Source organism: Triticum dicoccoides, chromosome 2B, assembly GCF_002162155.2.
Source record: "Triticum dicoccoides isolate Atlit2015 ecotype Zavitan chromosome 2B, WEW_v2.0, whole genome shotgun sequence".
Lineage (NCBI taxonomy): Eukaryota > Viridiplantae > Streptophyta > Magnoliopsida > Poales > Poaceae > Triticum > Triticum dicoccoides.
Window position 1 is genome coordinate 690347687 of NC_041383.1, and position 25038 is coordinate 690372724.

Genomic DNA, 25038 nt, shown 5'->3' on the forward strand with positions numbered 1-25038 from the left:
AGACTCAATGTGATCTTGGATCACTAAAATTTAAAATGAAGAGTCTTGAGCTTGAAGCTTGAGCCAATCCTTTGTCCTTAGCATCTTGAAGGAGTTCCCACATCTTTTAGTCCATGCAACTCCATTGTTGAACTTATCTGAAATATACTAGATAAAAGTGTTAGTCCAACAAGAGATATGTTGACATTAATTACCAAAACCACCTAGGGAACACTTGTGCTTTGAATCTCCCCCTTTTTGGTAATTGATGACAACATACATCAAAGCTTTAGATAAATATATAAAGAGTAGCAAGTAAAGCTTTGGAAAGACATGTAACAAGCATGCGATCCCCCTACATGTATGCAATCATGTGAATATGGAATATAGAAGCATTTGAGAGCATAACCATGACAGAGTAAGTAATGTGTTACATGTATCTTGGCCATATGCATCAGAGCAAAGAGTATTAAGAAAAATACCTTCATGCTCATGAGTCCTTCTTGCAAACAGTATGTACATCAGCAAGAATTCCTCATACACATGATTGTGATGCATATACTTACCTTGTAGTCTTGAGTTGGCTTAGGGTGGAATGAACCTGCGTAAACAAGGTTAGATAACAAAGATACATCTACTAGCCAGAGCAAACAGAAGAAACTACAAGAATACCAAGACTGGGATGACATGTAGAGAGTGAGTACTAAGTACCACATTGGATTAGACATGTCCCCAAGAGTAAAGATATGCAATGAATTTAAATGATTTCTTTCCCTTAGATGTCTTCCTCCCCCTGAATCTAGCATGGGATACTGGGAGAAGATAGGGAACAGAAAATCAGAGCTGAAAGATACAAATGAACAGAGCTAATGCAAACTAGTGCAAATAAGCACATATGAACATGTCTTTTCCCCTCAATAAGACATGTGGCATCTCTCCTCTTGAACACCAAGCATCTAGAATCCTTGAGAAATACTTTCTACTTCAGTATTCTCTCCCCCCAGAGATCTCTTTCTCCCCCTGAGGAGGTGATACTCTCCTTCTCTGATGTGATCTCTCTAAGTGATAAGCTTTGATGTGATCTCTCTCTCCACCTTTGACATCAATTTCCAAGAAGGGTTTGATCCTTGAGTCACAGCACATAGCATTTATATAAATGTAATGCTTGTAGAGGACAAGATTCATTGAGTGGAGGTGGATCAGAAGAAACATAGAATAAGTGGCAAACTGTTTTTCCTGTTGTGAAATCGGTGGCACCGAGTGGTATGCTTCGGTTGTACCGAAAGGATTCGGTTGGACCGAAAATGACAAGTCGGTGAAACCGAGTTCATCGCAGAGAAAACACTTGTCACCTCAGCTCACTATACTAGTAGGATCTCACAAAGATTTGCAAGGAATTTACTGAATGATATGCAATCAATTTAAATGCAGAAAATGCAGAGCAAACAGAAAGAAATCTAGATGAAGTTTTTTTTGAAAGGGGAAACAAATATGCATGAGACAAAAGCAAAAACACAGAAGAGAACACAAGAGAACTTCATGTAGGGATGGTCGGTGACAAAGTCACCTATGTTAGAGTATATTGACTTAGGAGTCAGGTGAGATCACTTGATCGTAGGTCATACTCATCGTTTAAGCTCAAAATGGGGTTGGCATTTTTCATTTAAGCATCTTGATGTATTCACATCTTGTCGAGTTGCTTTAGCTCATGACTTGGAGTAAAGCTTCTCTAAGATGGAATAACATACCTTGGTTGGTGGTGTTGACCATGTAGTTGAACTTATGTGGGTTGCTCAAGGTTGATGTAGCTCATCAAGAGTTGGGAGCACCACTTGGAATTTGAGTCCACCTACCTACATGGGTTAGTTCTTGCAAGGAAGAGCTCTTGTGTATCCAAAAATGACAATATGAAGCTCAACATAGAATTTGTCAAAGGATATGTTTGAATGATTTCGTGCTTCCTTGTCTTCAACCACCTTTGTGTAGAGACTTGGTGATGTAGAGATTGCTCAAGATATGAGTAGGTTACAACCTCATGGAATTAGATTCAACCAAGTACCTACATGGGTTAGATAACATGCAAGATAGAAATATATCCAAGACATAAGATTTTCATCATAAAAAAAATCAAGGATTAGTCATAAGCCCATGTCTTGCATGTATCCAATGGAGTTTCTACTCCAAGTTTGAAGCATCAATGATGTTCAATTCTCCTCTCAACCTGCAAAACACTTTCTCATCAAGAGGTTTAGTGAATATATCCGCTAATTGCTTTTCGGTGCGAACATGCTTAAGATCAATGTCACCCTTAGCAACATGATCTCGAATGAAATGATGACGAACTTCAATATGCTTAGTTCGAGAATGTTGTACAGGATTATGACCAATTTTGATAGCACTTTCATCGTCACAAAGCAATGGAACATGTTTCACATATATCCCATAATCTTTAAGAGTTTGGGTCATCCAGAGTAATTGAGCACAACATGAACCAGCGATGTATTCCGCTTCGGCGGTGGATAAGGATACCGAGTTTTGTTTCTTGGAGGACCAAGACACAAGAGATCTACCAAGAAATTGACAAGTACCCGAAGTGGACTTTCTATCAACCTTGTCTCCGGCATAGTCCGAGTTGGAGTAGCCAACAAGATCGAACGAGGCCCTCTTAGGATACCAAATGCCAAAATTTGGTGTATGAATTAAGTATCTCACTATCCTTTTTACGTCCTTAAGATGACATTCTTTAGGAGTAGCTTGATATCTTGCACACATGCACACACTTAGCATAATATCGGGACGTGAAGCACATAGATATAACAATGAACCAATCATAGAGCGATAAACCTTTTGATCAACCGGTTCACAATCTTTGGTCAAATTAAGATGTCCACTAGTAGGCATGGGTGTAGACATACCTTTGCATTCTTGCATATTGAACTTCTTGAATAAGTCCTTAGTGTACTTTGTTTGAGAGACAAAAGTACCTTCCTTAGTTTGCTTAATTTGCAAACCAAGAAAGAATTTGAGTTCACTCATCATTGACATCTCAAACTTCTCCGACATTAGCTTCCCAAACTTTTCACTAAAATGAGGGTTAGTTGAACCAAATATAATATCATCAACATAGATTTGGCACACAAATAGTTCTCCATTAACCCTTTTAGTAAAAAGTGCGGAATCAATTTTCCCAATTTCAAAGCCTTTTTCAATAAGGAACTTGGTCAAGCATTTATACCACGCTCTAGGAGCTTGTTTAAGACCATAAAGAGCTTTGTGAAGTTTCTAAACATGATTTGGTTTCTTATTAGGATTGACAAAGCCGGGAGGTTGCTTAACATAGACTTCCTCCTCTATTTCACCATTTAGAAAAGCACTTTTGATGTCCATTTGGTACAAGGTGATATCATGGTGATTATCATAGGCAAGTAATATGCGAATGGATTCAAGTCTAGCAACGGGAGCATAAGTCTCACCATAGTCCATACCTTCGACTTGTGTGTAACCTTGGGCGACAAGGCGTGCTTTGTTGCGAACTACTTGTCCATCTTCATCTTGCTTGTTGCGGAACACCCATTTAGTACCGATGATGTTATGGTTGTTGTCGGGCTTCTCAACCAATGTCCAAACTTGATTTCTCTAAAAGTTGTGTAGCTCTTCATGCATAGCATTTATCCAATCTAGATCTTCCAATGCTTCTTCAACCTTCATAGGTTCAATGCTAGAGATGAATGAATAGTGTTCACAAAAGCTAGCTAAACGAGTTTTAGAGCAAGTGATTCTCCCGGTTTGGATATCATTGTAGATTTGCTCGATGGGATGGTCTTTAGCAATTCTTGCTCGAACTCGTGAAAGCTTTTGCTTGGGTCTTGGTTGAACATCTTCTTCATCTTGTTCTTCTTCTTGGCCTTCTTTATTATTGGCGTTGTCGTTCTCTTGTCGTTGTGGAGAGGGAGGTTGTTGACGTTCTTGATGTACTTCCTCGTTTTCTTCATCTTGGTGAGTCCCACTTGTGGATGCTTCCGTATCAACTCTTGGTTCACCTTGTCGTGAGGTAGAAGCTTCCACTTGGACGGATGAGGTACTCTCCTTCACTTCCGTTGGACGAATCTTGCCAATAGACAAGTCTTGGATTGCTTCCGAGGGGTCTTTGTCTCCTACTTGCTCTACTTGCGAGCCGTTAGATTCATCAAACTTCACATCTACCATTTCTTCAACCTTTCGGGTGAAATTGTTGTAGACTCGGTAAGTGTGAGAGTTTGAGCCATAACCAAGTAGGAAACCTTCATGAGACTTGGGAGCAAATTTAGAACGATGATGCTTATCAAGAATGTAGCACTTTGAGCCGAATACTCAAAAGTATCCAACTTTGGGTTTGTTACCGGTGAGGAGCTCGTATGTCGTCTTGCCGAGTAGCTTGTGAAGATACAAGCGATTTGTTGCATGACAAGCTGTCTCAACCGCTTCTGCCCAAAAGTGCTTCGGCGTCTTGTACTCATCAAGCATCGTTCTCGCCATTTTGATGAGCGTCCGGTTCTTCCTCTCAACAACTCCATTTTGTTGAGGTGTGTACGTAGCCGAGAACTCGTGTGAAATCCCTTCTTTGTCAAGAATGGTGTCCACATTTGCATTCTTGAACTCCGTTCTGTTGTCGCTGCGAACCTTGTTGATCTATACTTCAAATTGATTTTGGGCCTTCCTAGCGAAGTTTTTGAAGATCTTTTGGACCTGCGATTTATCATTGAGAAGAACACCCATGTAAATCTTGAAAAATCATCAACTATAACTAGACCAAAAGAATTTCCACCGAGACTCTTGTAAGAGTTGGGACCAAAAAGATCCATGTGAAGTAGCTCAAGTGGCCTCCTTGTGGTCATGATGTTCTTCACGGGATGCCTTCCTCCAACCTGTTTACCTGCTTGACAAGCACTGCAAAGTCTATCCTTATCAAATATGACATCGTTAACACCAAGGATATGATTCCCTTTAATAAGCTTGTCAATATTTCTCATGCCAACTTGACCTAGTCGTCTATGCTATAACCAGCCTTTTGAGGATTTAGCAATGAAGCAAGTTTTAGGTTGAGCCTTTTTAGTGAAATCAACAATGTATAGATCACCTCTACGTATGCCGGTAAAGACCATTTTATGATTGTCTCGACGAAACACTTGGCAATCTACTTAAGTAAATAGGACATTGAAACCGAAATCAGCAAGTCTAGATACTGAAAGTAAGTTGTAGCCAAGAGATTCAACGAGCATAACATTCTGAATGGAGCTATCATGTGAGATGGCCACCTTACAGAGGCCAACCACCTTACCCTTTGAGTTGTCACCGAAAGTGACATACTTTCGAGGGCTATCATTTTCAGCAAGCTCACGAAACATGTCTTTATCTCCGGTCATGTGATCGTTACATCCACTATCAAGAACCCATTCCTTTCCTCCTGACATATATCCCCAAAGATTTGCCATAAGACCAAAGTGTCTTATTGCATCATCAAGATCAAAGTCACTATCATCATCCTCATCATAGAATCCATGTTCAACATCGTCATGTGGTGGATCAAATCCTAGAGAGGGTGATTCGTTAGAGTGAGTTTGACAATGATCTTGCTTATGAATTTTTATAGCTTCGGAAATAATATCACTAATAATCCCAAAATCTCCTTTGGCACACATAAGGTTTGTAAGTTCAAATAGACGATCACCAAACATAGGATCGCTAGTATTCATCTTACTCAAGGCAATAGACTTATGAAGAATTTCATCCAGATTTTTCAAGGAATAATTAGGAAATCGTTCCTCAAGAAATTTCCATATAGTGTAGGCACACTCAAGAGTAGGCAAGTTTATAATTAAGTTTCTAGGCAAGCCTCTAGTGATAAGATTAACAGTTCTAAGATTCCTAATCATGTCAATTGACTCATCAAGAGTAGGATGCATAGGATCAACATGTGGTGCATAAGGGCTAGCAATGTACTTGTTCAAATGATATTGATTGAAAATTACAAGCATCTCATTTTTCCACTCATGAAAATACTCTCCATCAAGAATAGGCACTCTATGTCTAAGACTCCCCAAAGTAGACTCATCCATCTTCCTCCAATGGTGATTAAACCAAGGCAATGGAGACCAATGCTCTGATACCACTTGTAGGACCTTGAGAAGAGGTGTCTAGAGGGGGGGGGGGTGATTAGACACTAAGTACCAAAGTTGCAGTTTTTAACTTCTTTAAGTGTAAGTGGAATTTAGGCACAAGTTTAACATTCACAACATATAGCAAGCAAGCATGCAAAGAGTATATGAGCAGCAGAAAGTAAAGCATGCAACTTGCAAGAATTTAAAGGGAAGGGTTTTGGAGGATTCAAACGCAATTGGAGACACGGATGTTTTTGGCGTGGTTCCGATAGGTGGTGCTATCGTAATCCACGTTGATGGAGACTTCAACCCACGAAGGGTAACGGTTGCGCGAGTCCACGGAGGGCTCCACCCATGAAGGGTCCACAAAAAAGCAACCTTGTCTATCCCACCATGGCCATCGCCCACGAAGGAATTGCCTCATTAGCGGTAGATCTTCTCGAAGTAGGCGATCTCCTTGCCCTTACAAACTCCTTGGTTCAACTCCACAATCTTGTCGGAGGCTCCCAAGTGACACCTAGCCAATCTAGGAGACACCACTCTCCAAGAAGTAACAAATGGTGCGTTGATGATGAACTCCTTGCTCTTGTGCTTCAAATGATAGTCTCCCCAACACTCAACTCTCTCTCATAGGATTTGGATCTGGTGGAAAGAAGATTTGAGTGGAAAGCAACTTGGGGAAGGCTAGAGATCAAGATTCATATGGTAGGAATGGAATATCTTGGCCTCAACACATGAGTAGGTAGTTCTCTCTCAGAAATAGGATGCTAGAAGTGTAGGTTAGTTCTGATGGCTCTCTCCACGAATGAAGAGGATGTGGAGGGGTATATATAGCCTCCACACAAAATCTAACCGTTACACACAACTTGCCAAACTCGGTGGGACCGAACTGATAAACTCGGTCGAACCGATTCAGCAAATCTAGTGACCGTTAGGATTTTCAATGGGACCGATATGCAACTCGGTAGGACCTATATGGTTAGGGTTAGGGCATAACGTAATCTCGGTGAGACCGATTACACAAACTCGGTGAGACCGATTTTGGTAATTAGCTAACCAGAGAGTTGGTCAGGCAAACTCGGTGGGACCGATTACTCAAACTCGGTGGGACCAATTTTGGTAATAAGTTGACCAGAGAGTTTGCATTGTAATCTCGGTAGTACCGATTGCTCAAACTCGGTGAGACCAATTTTGGTAATGGACATACACAGAGAGATTACAATCCCATCTCGGTGAGACCGAGATTCCTATCGGTGAGACCGATTTGCCTAGGGTTTATGGCAGTGGCTAAGACATCTGAACTTGGTGGCGCCAGATGGAAAGAATCGGTGGGGCCGAGTTTGACGTTTAGGACATATGTGTGGAAGTGGGAAAGTAGTTGAGGGTTTGGAGCATATCACTAAGCACTGTGGAGCAAGAAACTCATTAAGCAACACCTCATCCCTTCTTGATAGTATTGGCTTTTCCTATAGACTCAATGTGATCTTGGATCACTAAGATGTAAAATGAAGATTCTTGAGCTTGAAGCTTGAGCCAATCCTTTGTCCTTAGCATCTTGAAGGAGTTCCCACATCTTTTAGTCCATGCCACTCCATTGTTGAACTTATCTGAAATATACTAGATAAAAGTGTTAGTCCAACAAGAGATATGTTGACATTAATTACCAAAACCACCTAGGGAGCACTTGTGCTTTCAATCACCGACCTAGGAGTCATACCCAATGCGTCGGGGCCGATCACTCTCTTCTGTGACAACACTGGAGCTATTGCCCTTGCCAAGGAGCCCAGGTTTCACAAGAAGACCAGGCACATCAAGCGTCGCTTCAACTCCATTCATGAAAATGTTCAAGATGGAGACACAGATATTTGCAAAGTGCATACGGATCTAAATGTCGCAGATCCGTTGACTAAACCTCTTCCGTGAGCAAAACATGATCAACACCAGAACTCTATGGGTGTTTGATTCATCACAATGTAACTAGATTATTGACTCTAGTGCAAGTGGGAGACTGTTGGAAATATGCCCTAGAGGCAATAATAAAAGGATTATTATTATATTTCCTTGTTCATGTTAATTGTCTATTATTCATGCTATAATTGTGTTATCGGAAATCGTAATACATGTGTGAATGCATAGACCACAACATGTCCCTAGTAAGCCTCTAGTTGACTAGCTCGTTGATCAACTGATAGTCATGGTTTCCTGACGATGGACATTGGATGTCGTTGATAACGGGATCACATCATTAGGAGAATGATGTGATGGACAAGACCCAATCCTAATCACAACACAAGATCGTGTAGTTCGTTTGCTAGAGCTTTTCCAATGTCAAGTATCATTTCCTTAGACCATGAGATCGTGTAACTCCCGGATACCGTAGGAGTGCTTTGGGTGTACCAAACGTCACAACGTAACTGGGTGACTATAAAGGTATACAACAGGTGTCTCCGAAAGTATCTGTTGGGTTGACACGGATCGATACTGTGATTTGTCACTCCATATGATGGAGAGGTATCTCTGGGCCCACTCGGTAATGCATCATCATAATGAGCTCAATGTGGCCAAGTGTTTGGTCACGGGATCATGCATTACGGTACGAGTAAAGTGACTTGCCGATAACGAGATTGAACAAGGTATTGGGATACCGACGATCGAATCTCGGGCAAGTAAGGTACCGATTGACAAAGGGAATTGTATACGGGATTACTTGAATCCTCGACATCGTGGTTCATCTGATGAGATCATCAAGGAGCATGTGGGAGCCAACATGTGTATCCAGATCCCGCTGTTGGTTATTGACCGGAAAGTCGTCTCGGTCATGTCTGCATGTCTCCCGAACCCGTAGGGTCTACACACTTAAGGTTCGGTGACGCTAGGGTTGTAGAGATATTAGTATGCAGTAACCCGAAAGTTGTTCGGAGTCCCGGATGAGATCCCAGACGTCACGAGGAGTTTCGGAATGGTCCGGAGGTAAAGAATTGTATATAGGAAGTCCAGTTTAGGCCATCGGGAAAGTTTCGAGGGTCACCAGTATTGTACCGGGACCACCAGAAGGGTCCCGGGGGTCCACCGGCTGGGGCCACCTATCCCGGAGGGCCCCATGGGCTGAGGTGGGGAGGGAACCAGCCCCTGGTGGGCTGGAGCGCCCCCCTTGGGCCTCCCCCTGCGCCTAGGGTTGGAAACCCTAGGGGCGTGGGGCACCCCACTTGGCTTGGGGGGCAAGCCCCCCCCCCTTGGCCGCCGCCCCCCCTTGAGATCCAATCTCTAGGGGGCCGGCGCCCCCCCAGGGTCCCTATATAAAGAGGGGGGAGGGAGTGCTGCGCACCCCTGCTCCTGGTGCCTCCCTCTCCCTCCGCACACCTCTCCCTCTCGCTGAGCTTGGCGAAGCCCTGCCGAGATCACCGCTACTTCCACCACCACGCCATTGTGCTGTTGGATCTCCATCAACCTCTCCCTTCCCCTTGCTGGATCAAGAAGGAGAAGACGCCTTCCCAATCGTACGTGTGTTGAACGCGGAGGTGCCGTCCGTTCGACGCTAGGATCTCCGGTGATTTGGATCACGACGAGTACGACTCCCTCAACCCCGTTCTCTTGAACGCTTCCGCTCGCGATCTATAAGGGTATGTAGATGCACTCCTCTCTCTCGTTGCTAGATGACTCGATAGATTGATCTTGGTGAAGCGTAGAATTTTTTTATTTTCTGCAATGTTCCCCAACATCAACCTCATGTGCCACCAACGCGAGCTTGACAACGTGAAGGCCGAAGCGTCCCTTGCGGCCTCGCGAGAGGCCTGCTCCCGAGCTTTGGAGGAGGCTCGGGAAGCAGACCGTCGTCGCGAGCTCGCGGAGGAGCGCGCGTGGGAGCTCCAAGCCTAGAGCGCCTCTTTGGAGCAGCAAGTGGAGCTACACCAAGCCGCTCTTTGCACTGCCCGAGGCGGACGCCTATCGAGGAGGAGGAGCTCCGAAAGCGTGAGGAAGCGCTAACGCTAGAGGCCGCCGAGCGCAGTCTTGATCTTGAGCGGTTGGAGACGAGGGAGCGCCAGGTTGCCTGAGCGGAGGACAATGTTGGCGTGCGCGAAGCCCAGATCTAGTAAGAGGTCAACCGCCACGTGGCCGAGGCTCGCGTAGATCTTGCGAGCGGCTATGACCTGAAGCTGAAGCTGGTTGAAGCCGAAGTAGCGAGCAGGATTGCCGCCCTTAGGTCCAGGCTAGCTAAAGTTGAACGGTGCATGGAGGCCGCCCCAGCCGCCCTGATCTCGGCGTATGCCGAGCTTGCCTCGGCCTGCGCCGAGCTGCTTCCTCTTCAACAGTGGATTGGCAATGTCGAGTCCATCGCGCAGCAGAACAGGGAAGAAGTGCTCCAGTAGCGGACACTGGAGCGTATGCACACCCCTTGTTGGGGATCGTTGCAGAAAATAAAAAATTTCTACGCATCACCAAGATCAATCTATGGAGTCATCTATCAACAAGAGAGATAGGAGTGCATCTACATACCCTTGTAGATCGCGAGCGGAAGCGTTCAAGAGAACGGGGTTGATGGAGTCGTACTTGTCGTGATCCAAATCACCGAAGATCCTAGCGCCGAATGGACGACACCTCCTCATTCAACACACGTACGGAGCGGAGACGTTTCCCACGCCTTGATCCAGCAAGGAGGAGGGAGATGTTGAGGAAGAGAGCTCCAGCAGCAGCACAACGGCGTGGTGGTGGTGGAGAGGCAGTACTCCGGCAGGGCTTCGCCAAGCTCTTAACGAAGGAGGAGAGGTGTTGGGGAGGGGAGGGGCTACGCCTTTGATGTTGTGTGCATCCCTCCCCTCGCCCCTCTATTTATAGGGGAAGGGGGAAGGGGGCCGGCCCCCTCTAGATGAGATCTAGAGGGGGGTGGCGGCCAAGGGGAGGGGGCTTGCCCCCCAAGCAAGGGGGGCGCCCCCTCTAGGGTTCCCCCCCAACCCTAGGCGCATGGGCCCAAGGGAGGGTGCGCCCAGCCCTCCAGGGGCTGGTTCCCCGCCCACTACGGCCCATGAGGCCCTCCGAGAGAGGTGGCCCCTCCCGGTGGACCCCTGGAACCCCTCCGGTGGCCCCAGTACAATACCGATAAGCCCCCGAACTTTTCCGGTGACCGTATGACAACTTCCCATATATAAATCTTCACCTCCGGACCATTCCGGAACTCCTCGTGACGTCCGGGATCTCATACGGGACTCCGAACAACATTCGGTAATCACTTACAAGTCTTCCTAATAACCCTAGCATCACCGACCTTAAGTGTGTAGACCCCATGGGTTCGGGAAGCATGCAGACATGACCGCGACAGCTCTCCGGCCAATAACCAACAGCGGGATCTGGATACCCATGTTGGCTCCCACATGTTCCACGATGATCTCATCGGATGAACCATGATGTCAAGGATTCAAGCAATCCCGTATACAATTTCCTTTGTCAATCGGTATGTTACTTGCCCGAGATTCGATCGTCGGTATCCCAATACCTCGTTCAATCTTGTTACCGGCAAGTCACTTTACTCATAGCATAATGCATGATCCCGTGACCAACCACTTGGTCACATTGAGCTCATTATGATGATGCATTACCGAGTGGGCCCAGAGATACCTCTCCGTCATACAGAGTGACAAATCCCAGTCTCGATCCGTGTCAACCCAACAGACACTTTCGGAGACACCTGTAGTATACCTTTATAGTCACCCAGTTACGTTGTGACGTTTGGTACACCCAAAGCACTCCTACGGTATCCGGGAGTTACACGATCTCATGGTCTAAGGAAACGATACTTGACATCAGAAAAGCTCTAGAAAACGAACTACACGATCTTGTGCTATGCTTAGGATTGGGTCTTGTCCATCACATCATTCTCCCAATGATGTGATCCCGTTATCAATGACATCCAATGTCCATGGTCAGGAAACCGTAACCATCCATTGATCAATGAGCTAGTCAACTAGAGGCTCACTAGGGACATGTTGTGGTCTACGTATTCACACATGCATTAAAATTTCCGGATAACACAATTATAGTATGAACAATAGACAATTATCATGAACAAGGAAATATAATAATAACCATTTTATTATTGCCTCTAGGGCATATTTCCAACAGTCTCCCACTTGCACTAGGGTCAATAATCTAGTTACACTGTGATGAATCAAACACCCATAGAGTTCTGGTGTTGATCATGTTTTGCTCATGGAAGAGGTTTAGTCAACGGATCTGCGACATTCAGATCCGTATGCACTTTGCAAATATCTATGTCTCCATCTTGAACATTTTCACGAATGGAGTTGAAGTGACGCTTGATGTGCCTGGTCTTCTTGTGAAACCTGGGCTCCTTGGCAAGGGCAATGGCTCCAGTGTTGTCACAGAAGAGAGTCATCGACCCCGACGCATTGGGAATAACTCCTAGGTTGGTAATAAACTCCTTCATCCAGATTGCTTCATGTGCTTCCTCTGAGGCTGCCATGTACTCCGCTTCACATGTAGATCCCGCCACGACACTTTGCTTGCAACTGCACCAGCTTACTGCCCCACCATTGAAAATATACACGTATCCGGTTTGTGACTTAGAGTCATCCAGATCTGTGTCGAAGCTAGCGTTGACATAACCCTTTACGACGAGCTTTTCGTCACCTCCATAAACGAGAAGCATATCCTTAGTCCTTTTCAGGTACTTTAGGATATTCTTGACCGCTATCCAGTGTTCCATATCGGGATTACTTTGGTATCTTCCTACCAAACTTACAGCAAGGTTTACATCTGGTCTGGTACACAGCACGACATACATAATAGACCCTATTGCCGAGGCATAGGGGTTGACACTCATCTTTTCTCTATCTTCTGCCGTGGTCGGGCATTGAGCCGAGTTCAATTTCACACCTTGCAACACAGGCAAGAACCCCTTCTTGGACTGATCCATATTGAACTTCTTCAATATCTTATCAAGGTATGTGCTTTGTGAAAGACCTATGAGGCGTCTCGATCTATCTCTATAGATCTTGATGCCTAATATGTAAGCAGCTTCTCCAAGGTCCTTCATTGAAAAAAACTTATTCAAGTAGGCCTTAATGTTGTCCAAAAGTTCTATATCATTTCCCATCAAAAGTATGTCATCTACATATAATATGAGAAATGCTACAGAGCTCCCACTCACTTTCTTGTAAACGCAGGCTTCTCCATAAGTCTGCATAAACCCAAACGCTTTGATCATTTCAACAAAGCAAATGTTCCAACTCTGAGATGCTTGCACCGGACCATAAATGGATCGCTGGAGCTTGCACACCTTGTTAGCATCTTTAGAATCGACAAAACCTTCCGGCTGCATCATATACAACTCTTCCTTAAGATAGCCGTTAAGGAATGCCGTTTTGACATCCATTTGCCATGTCTCATAATCATAGTATGCGGAAATTGCTAACATGATTCGGACAGACTTCAGCTTCGCTACAGGAGAGAAAGTCTCATCATAGTCAACTCCTTGAACTTGCCGATAACCCTTAGCGACAAGTCGAGCTTTATAGATGGTAACATTACCATCCGCGTCTGTATTCTTCTTAAAGATCCATTTATTTTCTATCGCTCGCCGATCATCGGGAAAGTCTATCAAATTCCATGCTTTGTTTTCATACATGGATCCTATATCGGATTGCATGGCTTCAAGCCATTTGTTGGAATCTGGTCCCGCCATTGCTTCTTCATAGTTCGAAGGTTCACCGTTGTCTAACAACATGATTTCCAGGACAGGGTTGCCATACCATTCTGGTGTGGAACATGTCCTTGTGGACCTACGAAGTTCAGTAGCAACTTGTTCCAAAGTACCATGATCATCATCATTAACTTCCTCTCTAGTCGGTGCAGGCACCATAGAAACATCTTCCTGAGCTGCGCTACTTTCTGGTTCAAGAGGCAGTACATCATCGAGTTCTACTTTCCTCCCACTTGTTTCTTTCGAGAGAAAGAGCTTTCTCCAGAAAGGACCCGTTCTTGGCAACAAAGATCTTGCCTTCGGATCTAAGGTAGAAGGTATACCCAATGGTTTCCTTAGGATATCCTATGAAGACGCATTTTCCCGACTTGGGTTCGAGCTTTTTAGGTTGAAGTTTCTTGACATAAGCATCGCATCCCCAAATTTTTAGAAATGACAGCTTAGGTTTCTTCCCAAACCATAATTCGTACGGTGTCGTCTCAACGGATTTAGACGGTGCCCTATTTAAAGTGAATGTAGCTGTCTCTAGAGCATATCCCCAAAATGATAGCGGTAAATCAGTGAGTGACATCATAGATCGCACCATATCCAATAGAGTGCGATTACGACGTTTGGACACACCATTACGCTGAGGTGTTCTAGGCGGCGTGAGTTGTGAAACGATTCCACATTTCCTTAAGTGCGTACCAAATTCGTGACTTAAATATTCTCCCCCACGATCTGATCGTAAGAACTTTATTTTTCGGCCACGTTGATTCTCTACCTCATTCTGAAATTCCTTGAACTTTTCAAAGGTCTCAGACTTGTGTTTCATCAAGTAGACATACCCATATCTACTTAAGTCATCAGTGAGAGTGAGAACATAACTAAAGCCTCCGCGAGCCTCAATGCTCATTGGACCACACACATCAGTATGTATGATTTCCAATAAGTTGGTTGCTCGCTCCATTGTTCTGGAGAACGGAGTCTTGGTCATTTTGGCCATGAGGCATGGTTCGCATGTGTCAAATGATTCGTAATCAAGAGACTCCAAAACTCCATCAACATGGAGCTTCTTCATGCGTTTGACACCAATGTGACCAAGGCGGCAGTGCCACAAGTATGTGGGACTATCGTTATCAACCTTACATCTTTTGGTATTCATACTATGAATGTGTGTAACATCACGTTCGAGATTCATTAAGAATAAACCATTGACCAGCGGGGCATGACCATAAAACGTATCTCTCATATAAATAGAACAACCATTGTTCTCGGATTTAAATGAGTAGCCATCTCGTATTAAATGAGATCCAGATACAATGTTCATGCTCAAAGTTGGCACTAAACAACAATTATTGAGGTTTAAAACTAATCCCGTAGGTAAATGTAGAGGTAGCGTGCCGACGGCGATCACATCGACCTTGGAACCATTCCCGACGCGCATCATCACCTCGTCTTTCGCCAGTCTCCGCTTATTCCGCAGCTCCTGTTTTGAGTTACAAATATGAGCAACCACACCGGTATCAAATACCCAGGAGCTACTACGAGTACTGGTAAGGTACACATCAATTACATGTATATCACATATACCTTTGGTGTTGCCGGCCTTATTGTCCGCTAAGTACTTGGGGCAGTTCCGCTTCCAGTTTCCGCTTCCCTTGCAATAAAAGCACTTAGTCTCAAGTTTGGGTCCATGCTTTGGCTTCTTCTCGGCAACTGGCTTACCGGGCGCGGAAACTCCCTTGCCGTCGTCTTGAAGTTCTTCCTACCCTTGCCTTTCTTGAAACTAGTGGTTTTATTGACCATCAACACTTGATGTTCCTTTTTGATTTCTACCTCCGCTGATTTCAGCATTGAAAATACCTCAGGAATAGTTTTCACCATCCCCTGCATATTGTAGTTCATCACAAAGCTCTTGTAGCTTGGTGGGAGCGACTGAAGGATTCTGTCAATGATCGCGTCAGCCGGGAGGTTAACTCCCAGCTGAGACAAGCGGTTGTGCAACCCAGACATTTTGAGTATGTGCTCGCTGACAGAACTATTCTCCTCCATCTTACAACTATAGAACTTGTCGGAGACTGCAGGCATGAGCTTGGAAAACCATTTTCAGCTCTTGGAACATCTCATATGCTCCGTGTTTCTCAAAACGCTTTTGGATCCTCGGTTCTAAGCTGTAAAGCATGCCGCACTGAACTAGGGAGTAATCATCACTACGCAACTGCCAAACGTTCATAACGTCTTGAGTTGCTGGGAAAACGGGTGCTTCACCTAGCGGTGCATCTAGGACATATGCTCTTTTGGCAGCTATGAGGATGATCCTCAAGTTCCGGACCCAGTCCGTATAGTTGCTGCCATCGTCCTTCAGCTTGGTTTTCTCTAGGAACGCATTGAAGTTGAGGGCAACATTAGCATGGGCCATTTTATATACAAGACATATTGCAAAAGTTTTAGACTAAGTTCATGATAATTAAGTTCATCTAATCAAATTATTCAATGAACTCCCACTCAGATAGACATCCCTCTAGTCATCTAAGTGATCCATGATCCGAGTCAACTAGGCCGTGTCCGATCATCACATGAGACGGACTAGTCATCATCGGTGAACATCTTCATGTTGATCGTATCTTCTATACGACTCATGTTCGACCTTTCGGTCTCTTGTGTTCCGAGGCCATGTCTGTACATGCTAGGCACGTCAAGTCAACCTAAGTGTTTTTGCATGTGTAAATCCGTCTTACACCTGTTGTATGTGAACGTTAGAATCTATCACACCCGATCATCACATGGTGCTTCGAAACAACGAACTTTCGCAACGGCGCACAGTTAGGGGGAACACTTGCTTGAAATTATTATGAGGGATCATCTTATTTACTACCGTCGTTCTAAGCAAATAAGATGCAAAAACATGATAAACATCACATGCAATCAAATAGTGACATGATATGGCCAATATAATTTTGCTCCTTTTGATCTCCATCTTCGGGGCACCATGATCATCATCGTCACCGGCATGACACCATGATCTCCATCATCGTGTCTTCATGAAGTTTTCATGCCAACGATTACTTCTACTACTATGACTAACGGTTTAGCAATAAAGTAAAGTAATTACATGGTGTTATTCAATGACACGCAAGTCATACAATAATTAAGACAACTCCTATGGCTCCTGCCGGTTGTCATACTCATCGACATGCAAGTCGTGATTCCTATTACAAGAACATGATCAATCTCCTACATCACATATATATCATTCATCACATCCTTTTGGCCATATCACATCACAAGGCATATGCTGCAAAAACAAGTTAGACGTCCTCTAATTGTTGTTGCATGTTTTTACGTGGCTGCAATAGGGTTCTAGCAAGAACGTTTCTTACCTACATCAAAACCACAACGTGATATGCCAATTTCTATTTACCCTTCATAAGGACCCTTTTCATCGAATCCGATCCAAGTAAAGTGGGAGAGACATACACCCGCTAGCCACCTTATGCAACTAGTGCATGTTAGTCAGTGGAACCTGTCTCACGTAAGCATACGTGTAAGATCGGTCCGGGCCGCTTCATCCCACAATGCCGCCGAAACAAGATAAGACTAGTAGTGGCAAGTAAATTGACAACATCTACGCCCACAACAAAATTGTGTTCTACTCGTGCATAGAAACTACGCATAAACCTGGCTCTGATACCTCTGTTGGGGATCGTGGCAGAAAATAAAAATATTCTATGCATCACCAAGATCAATCTATGGAGTCATCTATCAACGAGAGAGATAGGAGTGCATCTACATACCCTTGTAGATCGCGAGCGGAAGCGTTCAAGAGAACGGGGTAGATGGAGTCGTACTCGTCGTGATCCAAATCACCGAAGATCCTAGCGCCGAACAGACGGCACCTCCGCGTTCAACACACGTACAGAGCGGAGACGTCTCCCACACCTTGATCCAGCAAGGAGGAGGGAGAGGTTGAGGAAGAGAGCTCCAGCAGTAGCACGATGACGTGGTGGTGGTGGAGAGGCAGTACTCTGGCAGGGCTTCGCCAAGCTCTTAACAGAGGAGGAGAGGTGTTGGGGAGGGGAGGGGCTGCGCCTTTGATGTTGTGTGCAGCCCTCCCCTCGCCCCTCTATTTATAGGGGAAGGGGGAAGGGGGCCATCCCCCTCTAGATGAGATCTAGAGGGGGGGCAAGGGGAGGGGGCTTGCCCCCCAAGCAAGGGGGTGCCCCTTCTAGGGTTCCCCCCAACCCTAGGCGCATGGGCCCAAGGGGGTGTGCGCCTAGCCCTCCAGGGGCTGGTTCCCTGCCCACTACGGACCATGAGGCCCTCCGAGAGAGGTGGCCCCTCCCGGTGGTCCCCTGGAACCCCTCCGGTGGCCCCGGTACAATACCGATAAGCCCCCGAACTTTTCCGGTGACCGTATGACAACTTCCCATATATAAATCTTCTCCTCCGGAGCATTCCGGAACTCCTCGTGACGTCCGGGATCTCATCTGGGACTCCGAACAACATTCGGTAATCACTTACAAGTCTTCCTAATAACCCTAGCGTCACCGAACCTTAAGTGTGTAGACCCCACGGGTTCGGGAATCATGCAGACATGACCGAGATAGCTCTCCGGCCAATAACCAACAGCGGGATCTGGATACCTATGTTGGCTCCCACATGTTCCACGATGATCTCATCGGATGAACCACGATGTCAAGGATTCAAGCAATCCCGTATACAATTCCCTTTGTCAATCGGTACGTTACTTGCCCGAGATTTGATCATTGGTATCCCAATACCTCGTTCAATCTCGTTCCGGCAAGTCACTTTACTCGTACCGTAATGCACGATCCCGTGACCAACCACTTGGTCACATTGAGATAATTAAGATGATGCATTACCAAGTGGGCCCAAAGATACCCCTTCGTCATACGGAGTGACAAATCCCAGTCTCGATCCATGTCAACCCAACAGACACTTTCGGAGACACCTGTAGTATACCTTTATAGTCACCTTGTTACATTTTTACGTTTGGTACACCCAAAGCACTCCTACGGTATCCGGGAGTTACACGATCTCATGGTCTAAGGAAACGATACTTGACATTAGAAAAGCTCTAGAAAACGAACTACACGATCTTGTGCTATGCTTAGGATTGGGTCTTGTCCATCACATCATTCTCCCAATGATGTGATCCCATTATCAATGACATCCAATGTCCATGGTCAGGAAACTGTAACCATCCATTGATCAACGAGTTAGTCAACTAGAGGCTCACTAGGGACATGTTGTGGTCTACGTATTCACACATGTATTACTATTTCCGGATAACACAATTATAGCATGAACAATAGTCAATTATCATGAACAAGGAAATATAATAATAAACATTTTATTATTGCCATTAGGGCATATTTCCAACACCCCTATGCTCCAGGACCTCAGGATCAGGGCCAATGTGGCTCTGGGCAACATTTGCAATGAGAACGCCTCGCAGCCCCAGGTGACCGACTACGCCAGCCATCTCCGCTTCTTTACTGACGTGGTGACGCGCTTGGAGAACCGCTCTGTGAGGGCTCACCAGCTTGTTGAGGAGAGGAGCCACACCCTGCTTGGGCGCGCATTTTCTCGCATCTTCAGCCATCTTCAGAACACCAATCCCGCCTTTGACTTCGACGCCGTCATCGCCCCGTGCACGAGGCCATTCGGGGCGACCTAGCATGGTGGGTGGAGGACAACGTGGATACGCTCGTTAGGGCCTGTGCCTCCGACAATGACGGGGTAGTAGTCGTGGCAGATGAAGGCGGCGTAGTCGATGATGGTGCCGATGGCGCCTGTGATGATGACGGCGACGCTAGCGATAGCGATAGCGGCGCCAGCAATGCGTTTGAAGGTGACGAAGAGGGTGCGGTAAGTGATATGTCTGACTGATCCCATGTTTCTCTGTTGTTTATCCTGCACACAAAAGCTCGGGCACGGCCCCAAGGGTTGCAAGAGCATTTTGGGAGGGGAAGCCCCTCATGTAAAAAGATTACCATATGTATGCTTTTATGAATGATGCTGATTATTCGCCTACAAGATCCTACGTGCCAAGCGGCGAGAATTTGTTGTGGTTTACCTTTGGCCAGGATAAGTCCTGAATCGGTTCGCGAGGTCATGAGCCCCCGAGGATCCCCTGAGGGACCTGTCGACCCGATCGAGAAGGCCTCGCGAGAGCGAGCACCGGCCGTGGCACGACATGTGCATAGTGTATGTGCGCTTCGCCCAGCCCCGCCCACGAGAGGCTCGCGAGGGGGAGGCAGTGATACATTTCCAATGTATCTATAATTTTTTATCGTTTCATGCTATTATATTACCCGTTTTGGATGTTTATGGGCTTTACTTTACACTTTTATATCATTTTTGGGACTAACCTACTGAAAGCACAAGTGCTCCCTAAGTGGTTTTGGTAATTAATGTCAACATATCTCTTGTTGGACTAACACTTTTATCTAGTATATTTCAGACAAGTTCAACAATGAAGTGGCATGGACTAAAGGATGTGGAACTCCTTCAAGATGCTAAGGACAAGGGATTGGCTAAAGCTTGAAGCTCAAGACTCTTCATTTTATATTTCAGTGATCCAAGATCACATTGAGTCTATAGGAAAAGCCAATACTATCAAGGAGGGATGAGGTGTTGCTTAATGAGCCTCTTGCTTCATGTGCTTAGTGATATGCTCCAAAACCCTCAAGTACTTTCTCACATCCACATATGACCTAAACCTAAAGCCAAAATCGGTCACACCGATTCTTTCTATCTGGCGCCACCGAGTTCAGATGTCATAGCCACTGCCACAAACCCTAGGCAAATCGGTCTCACCGATAGGGATCTTGGTCTCACCGAGATGGGATTGTAATCTCTCTGTGTATGTCCATTATCAAAATCGGTCTCACCGAGTTTGTGTGATCGGTACTACCGAGACTACAATGCAAACTCTCTGGTTAACTTATTACCAACATCGGTCTCACCGAGTTTGAGTAATCGGTCCCACCGAGTTCGCCTGACCAACTCTCTGGTTAGCTAATTACCAAAATCGGTCTCACCGAGTTTGTGTAATCGGTCTCACCGAGATTACGTTATGCCCTAACCCTAACCATATCGGTCCTACCGAGTTGCATTTCGGTCCCACCGAAAATCCTAACGGTCACTAGGTTTACTAAATCGGTCTGACCGAGTTTGTTGATTCGGTCCCATCGAGATTGGTAAATTGTGTGTAAGGGTTAGATTTTGTGTGGAGGCTATATATACCCCTCCACCTCCTCTTCATTCATGGAGAGAGCCATCAGAACAAACCTACACTTCCAACTTACCAGTTCTGAGAAAGAACTACCTACTCATGTGTTGAGGCCAAGATATTCCATTCCTACCATATGAATCTTGATCTCTAGCCTTCCCCAAGTTGCTTTCCACTCAAATCTTCTTTCCACCAGATACAAATCCTATGAGAGAGAGTTGAGTGTTGGGGAGACTATCATTTGAAGCACAAGAGCAAGGAGTTCATCATCAACGCACCATTTGTTACTTCTTGGAGAGTGGTGTCTCCTAGATTGGCTAGGTGTCACTTGGGAGCCTTCGACAAAGATTGTGGAGTTGAACCAAGGAGTTTGTAAGGGCAAGGAGATCGCCTACTTCGTGAAGATCTACCGCTAGTGAGGCAAGTCCTTCGTGGGCGACGACCATGGTGGGATAGACAAGGTTCCTTCTTCGTGGACCCTTCTTGGGTGGAGCCCTCCGTGGACTCGCGCAACCGTTACCCTTCGTGGGTTGAAGTCTCCATCAACGTGGATGTACGATAGCACCACCTATCGGAACCACGCCAAAAACATCCGTGTCTCCAATTGCATTTGAATCCTTCAAAACCCTTCCCTTTACATTCTTGCAAGTTGCATGCTTTATTTTCGGCTGCTCATATACTCTTTGCATGCTTGCTTGCTATGTGTTGTGAATGTTAAACTTGTGCCTAAACTCCACTTAAACTTAAATTTGCTAAAAACTGCAACTTTGGTACTTAGTGTCTAATCACCCCCCTCTAGACACCTCTTCTCAAGGTCCTACAAGTGGTATCAGAGCATTGGTCTCCATTGCCTTGGTTTAATCACCATTGGAGGAAGATGGATGATTCTACTTTGGAGAGTCTTAGACATAGAGTGCCTATTCTTGATAGAGAGTATTTTCATGAGTGAAAAAATGAGATGCTTGTAATTTTCAATCAATATCATTTGAACAAGTACATTGCTAGTCCTTGTGCACCTTATGTTGATCCTATGCATCCAACTCTTGATGAGTCGATTGACATGATTAGGAATGTTAGAACTGTTAATCTTATCACTAGAGGCTTGCCTAGAAACTTGATTATAAAACTGCCTACTCTTGAGTGTGCCTACACTATACGGAAATTTCTTGAGGAACGATTTCCTAATTATTCCTTGAAAAATCTTGATGAAATTCTTCATAAGTTTATTGCCTTGAGTAAGATGAATTCCAGTGATCCTATGTTTGGTGATCGTCTATTTGAACTTACAAATCTTATGCGTGCCAAAGGAAATGTTGGAATTATTAGCGATATTATTTCCGAAGCTACTAGAATTCATAAGCAAGATTATTGTCAAACTCATACTAATGAATCACTCTCACTAGGAATTTATCCACCACATGACGATGTTGAACATGGATACTATGATGAGGATGATGATGATGATTTTGATCTTGATGATGCAATGAGACATTTTGGTCTTATGGCAAATCTTCGGGGATATATGGCAGGAGGAAAGGAATGGGTCCTTGACAGTGGATGTACCGATCACATGACTGGAGATAAAGACATGTTTCGTGAGCTTGCTGAAAATGATAGTCCTCGAAAGTATGTCACTTTCGGTGACAACTCAAAGGGTAAGGTGGTTGGCCTCGGTAAGGTGGCCATCTCACATGATAGCTCCATTCAGAATGTTATGCTCGTTGAATCTCTTGGCTACAACTTACTTTCAGTATCTAGACTTGCTGATTTTGGTTTCAATGTCCTATTTACTTAAGTAGATTGCCAAGTGTTTCATCGAGACAATCATAAAATGGTCTTTACTGGCATACGTAGAGGTGATCTATACATTGTTGATTTCACTAAAAAGGCTCAACCTAAAACTTGCTTCATTGCTAAATCCTCAAAAGGCTGGTTATGGCATAGACGACTAGGTCACGTTGGCATGAGAAATCTTGACAAGCTTATTAAAGGGAATCATATCCTTGGTGTTAACAATGTCATATTTGATAAGGATAGACTTTGCAGTGCTTGTCAAGCAGGTAAACAGGTTGGGGAAGGCATCCCGTGAAGAACATCATGACCACAAGGAGGCCACTTGAGCTACTTCACATGGATCTTTTTGGTCTCAACTCTTACAAGAGTCTCGGTGGAAATTCTGTTGGTCTAGTTATAGTTGATGATTTTTCAAGATTTACATGGGTGTTCTTCTCGATGATAAATCGCAGGTCCAAAAGATCTTCAAAAACTTCGCTAGGAAGGCCCAAAATCAATTTGAAGTGAAGATCAAGAAGGTTCGCAGCGACAACGGAATGGAGTTCAAGAACGCAAATGTGGACACCTTTCTTGACGAAGAAGGGATTTCACACGAGTTCTCGGCTACGTACACACCTCAACAAAATGGAGTTGCTGAGAGGAAGAACCGGACGCTCATCGAAATGGCGAGAACGATGCTTGATGAGTACAAGACACCGAAGCACTTTTGGGCTGAAGCGGTTGAGACAGCTTGTCATGCAAAAAATCGCTTGTATCTTCACAAGCTACTCGGCAAGATGGCATACGAGCTCCTCACTGGTAACAAACCCCAAGTTGGATACTTTTGAGTATTCGTCTCAAAGTGCTACATTCTTGATAAGCATCATCGTTCTAAATTTGCTTCTAAGTCTCATGAAGGTTTCCTACTAGGTTATGGCTCAAACTCTCACACATACCGTGTCTACAACAATTTCACCCGAAAGGTTGAAGAGACGGTAGATGTGAAGTTTGATGAATCTAACGGCTCGCAAGTAGAGCAATTGCCAATTGATGTTGGAGACAAAGATCCTTCGGAAGCAATCCAAGACTTGTCTATTAGAAAGGTTCGTCCAACAGAGGTGAAGGAGAGTACGTCGTCCGCCCAAGTGGAAGCTTCTACTTCACGACAAGGTGAACCAGGAGTTGATACGGAAGCATCCACAAGTGGGACACACCAATATGAAGAAAACGAGGAAGTGCATCAAGAATGTCAACAACCTCCTTCTCCACCACGACAAGAGAACGACAATGCCAACAATGAAGAAGAAGAAGAAGAAGATGAAGAAGATGTTCAACCAAGATCCAAGCAAAAGCTTTCACGAGTTCGAGCAAGAATTGCTAAAGACCATCCCGTCGAGCAAATCTACAATGATATTCAAACCGGGAGAATCACTCGCTCTAAAACTCGTTTAGCTAACTTTTGTGAAAATTATTCTTTCATCTCTAGCATTGAACCTATGAAGGTCGAATAAGCATTGGAGGATCCGGATTGGATAAATGCTATGCATGAAGAGCTACACAAATTTGAGAGAAACCAAGTTTGGACATTGGTTGAGAAGCCCGACAACCACAACATCATCGGTACCAAATGGGTGTTTCGCAACAAGCAACATGAAGATGGACAAGTAGTTCGCAACAAAGCACGTCTCGTCGCCCAAGGCTACACACAAGTCAAAGGTATGGACTATGGTGAGACTTATGCTCCCATTGCTAGACTTGAGTCCATTCGCATCTTACTTGCCTATGCTAATCACCATGATATCACATTGTACCAAATGGACATTAAAAGTGCTTTTCTAAATGGTGAAATAGAGGAGGAAGTTTATGTTAAACAACCTCCCGGCTTTGTCAATCCTAAGAAACCAAATCATGTTTACAAACTTCACAAAGCTCTTTACGGTCTTAAACAAGCTCCTAGAGCTTGGTACAAATGCTTAACGAAGTTTCTTCTTGGAAAGGGATTTGAAATTGGGAAAATTGATTCTACTCTTTTTACTAAAAGGGTTAATGGAGAATTATTTGTATGCCAAATTTATGTTGATGATATCATATTTGGATCAACTAACCCTCATTTTAGTGATAAGTTTGGAAAGCTAATGTCGGAGAAGTTTGAGATGTCAATGATGAGTGAACTCAAATTCTTTCTTGGGATGCAA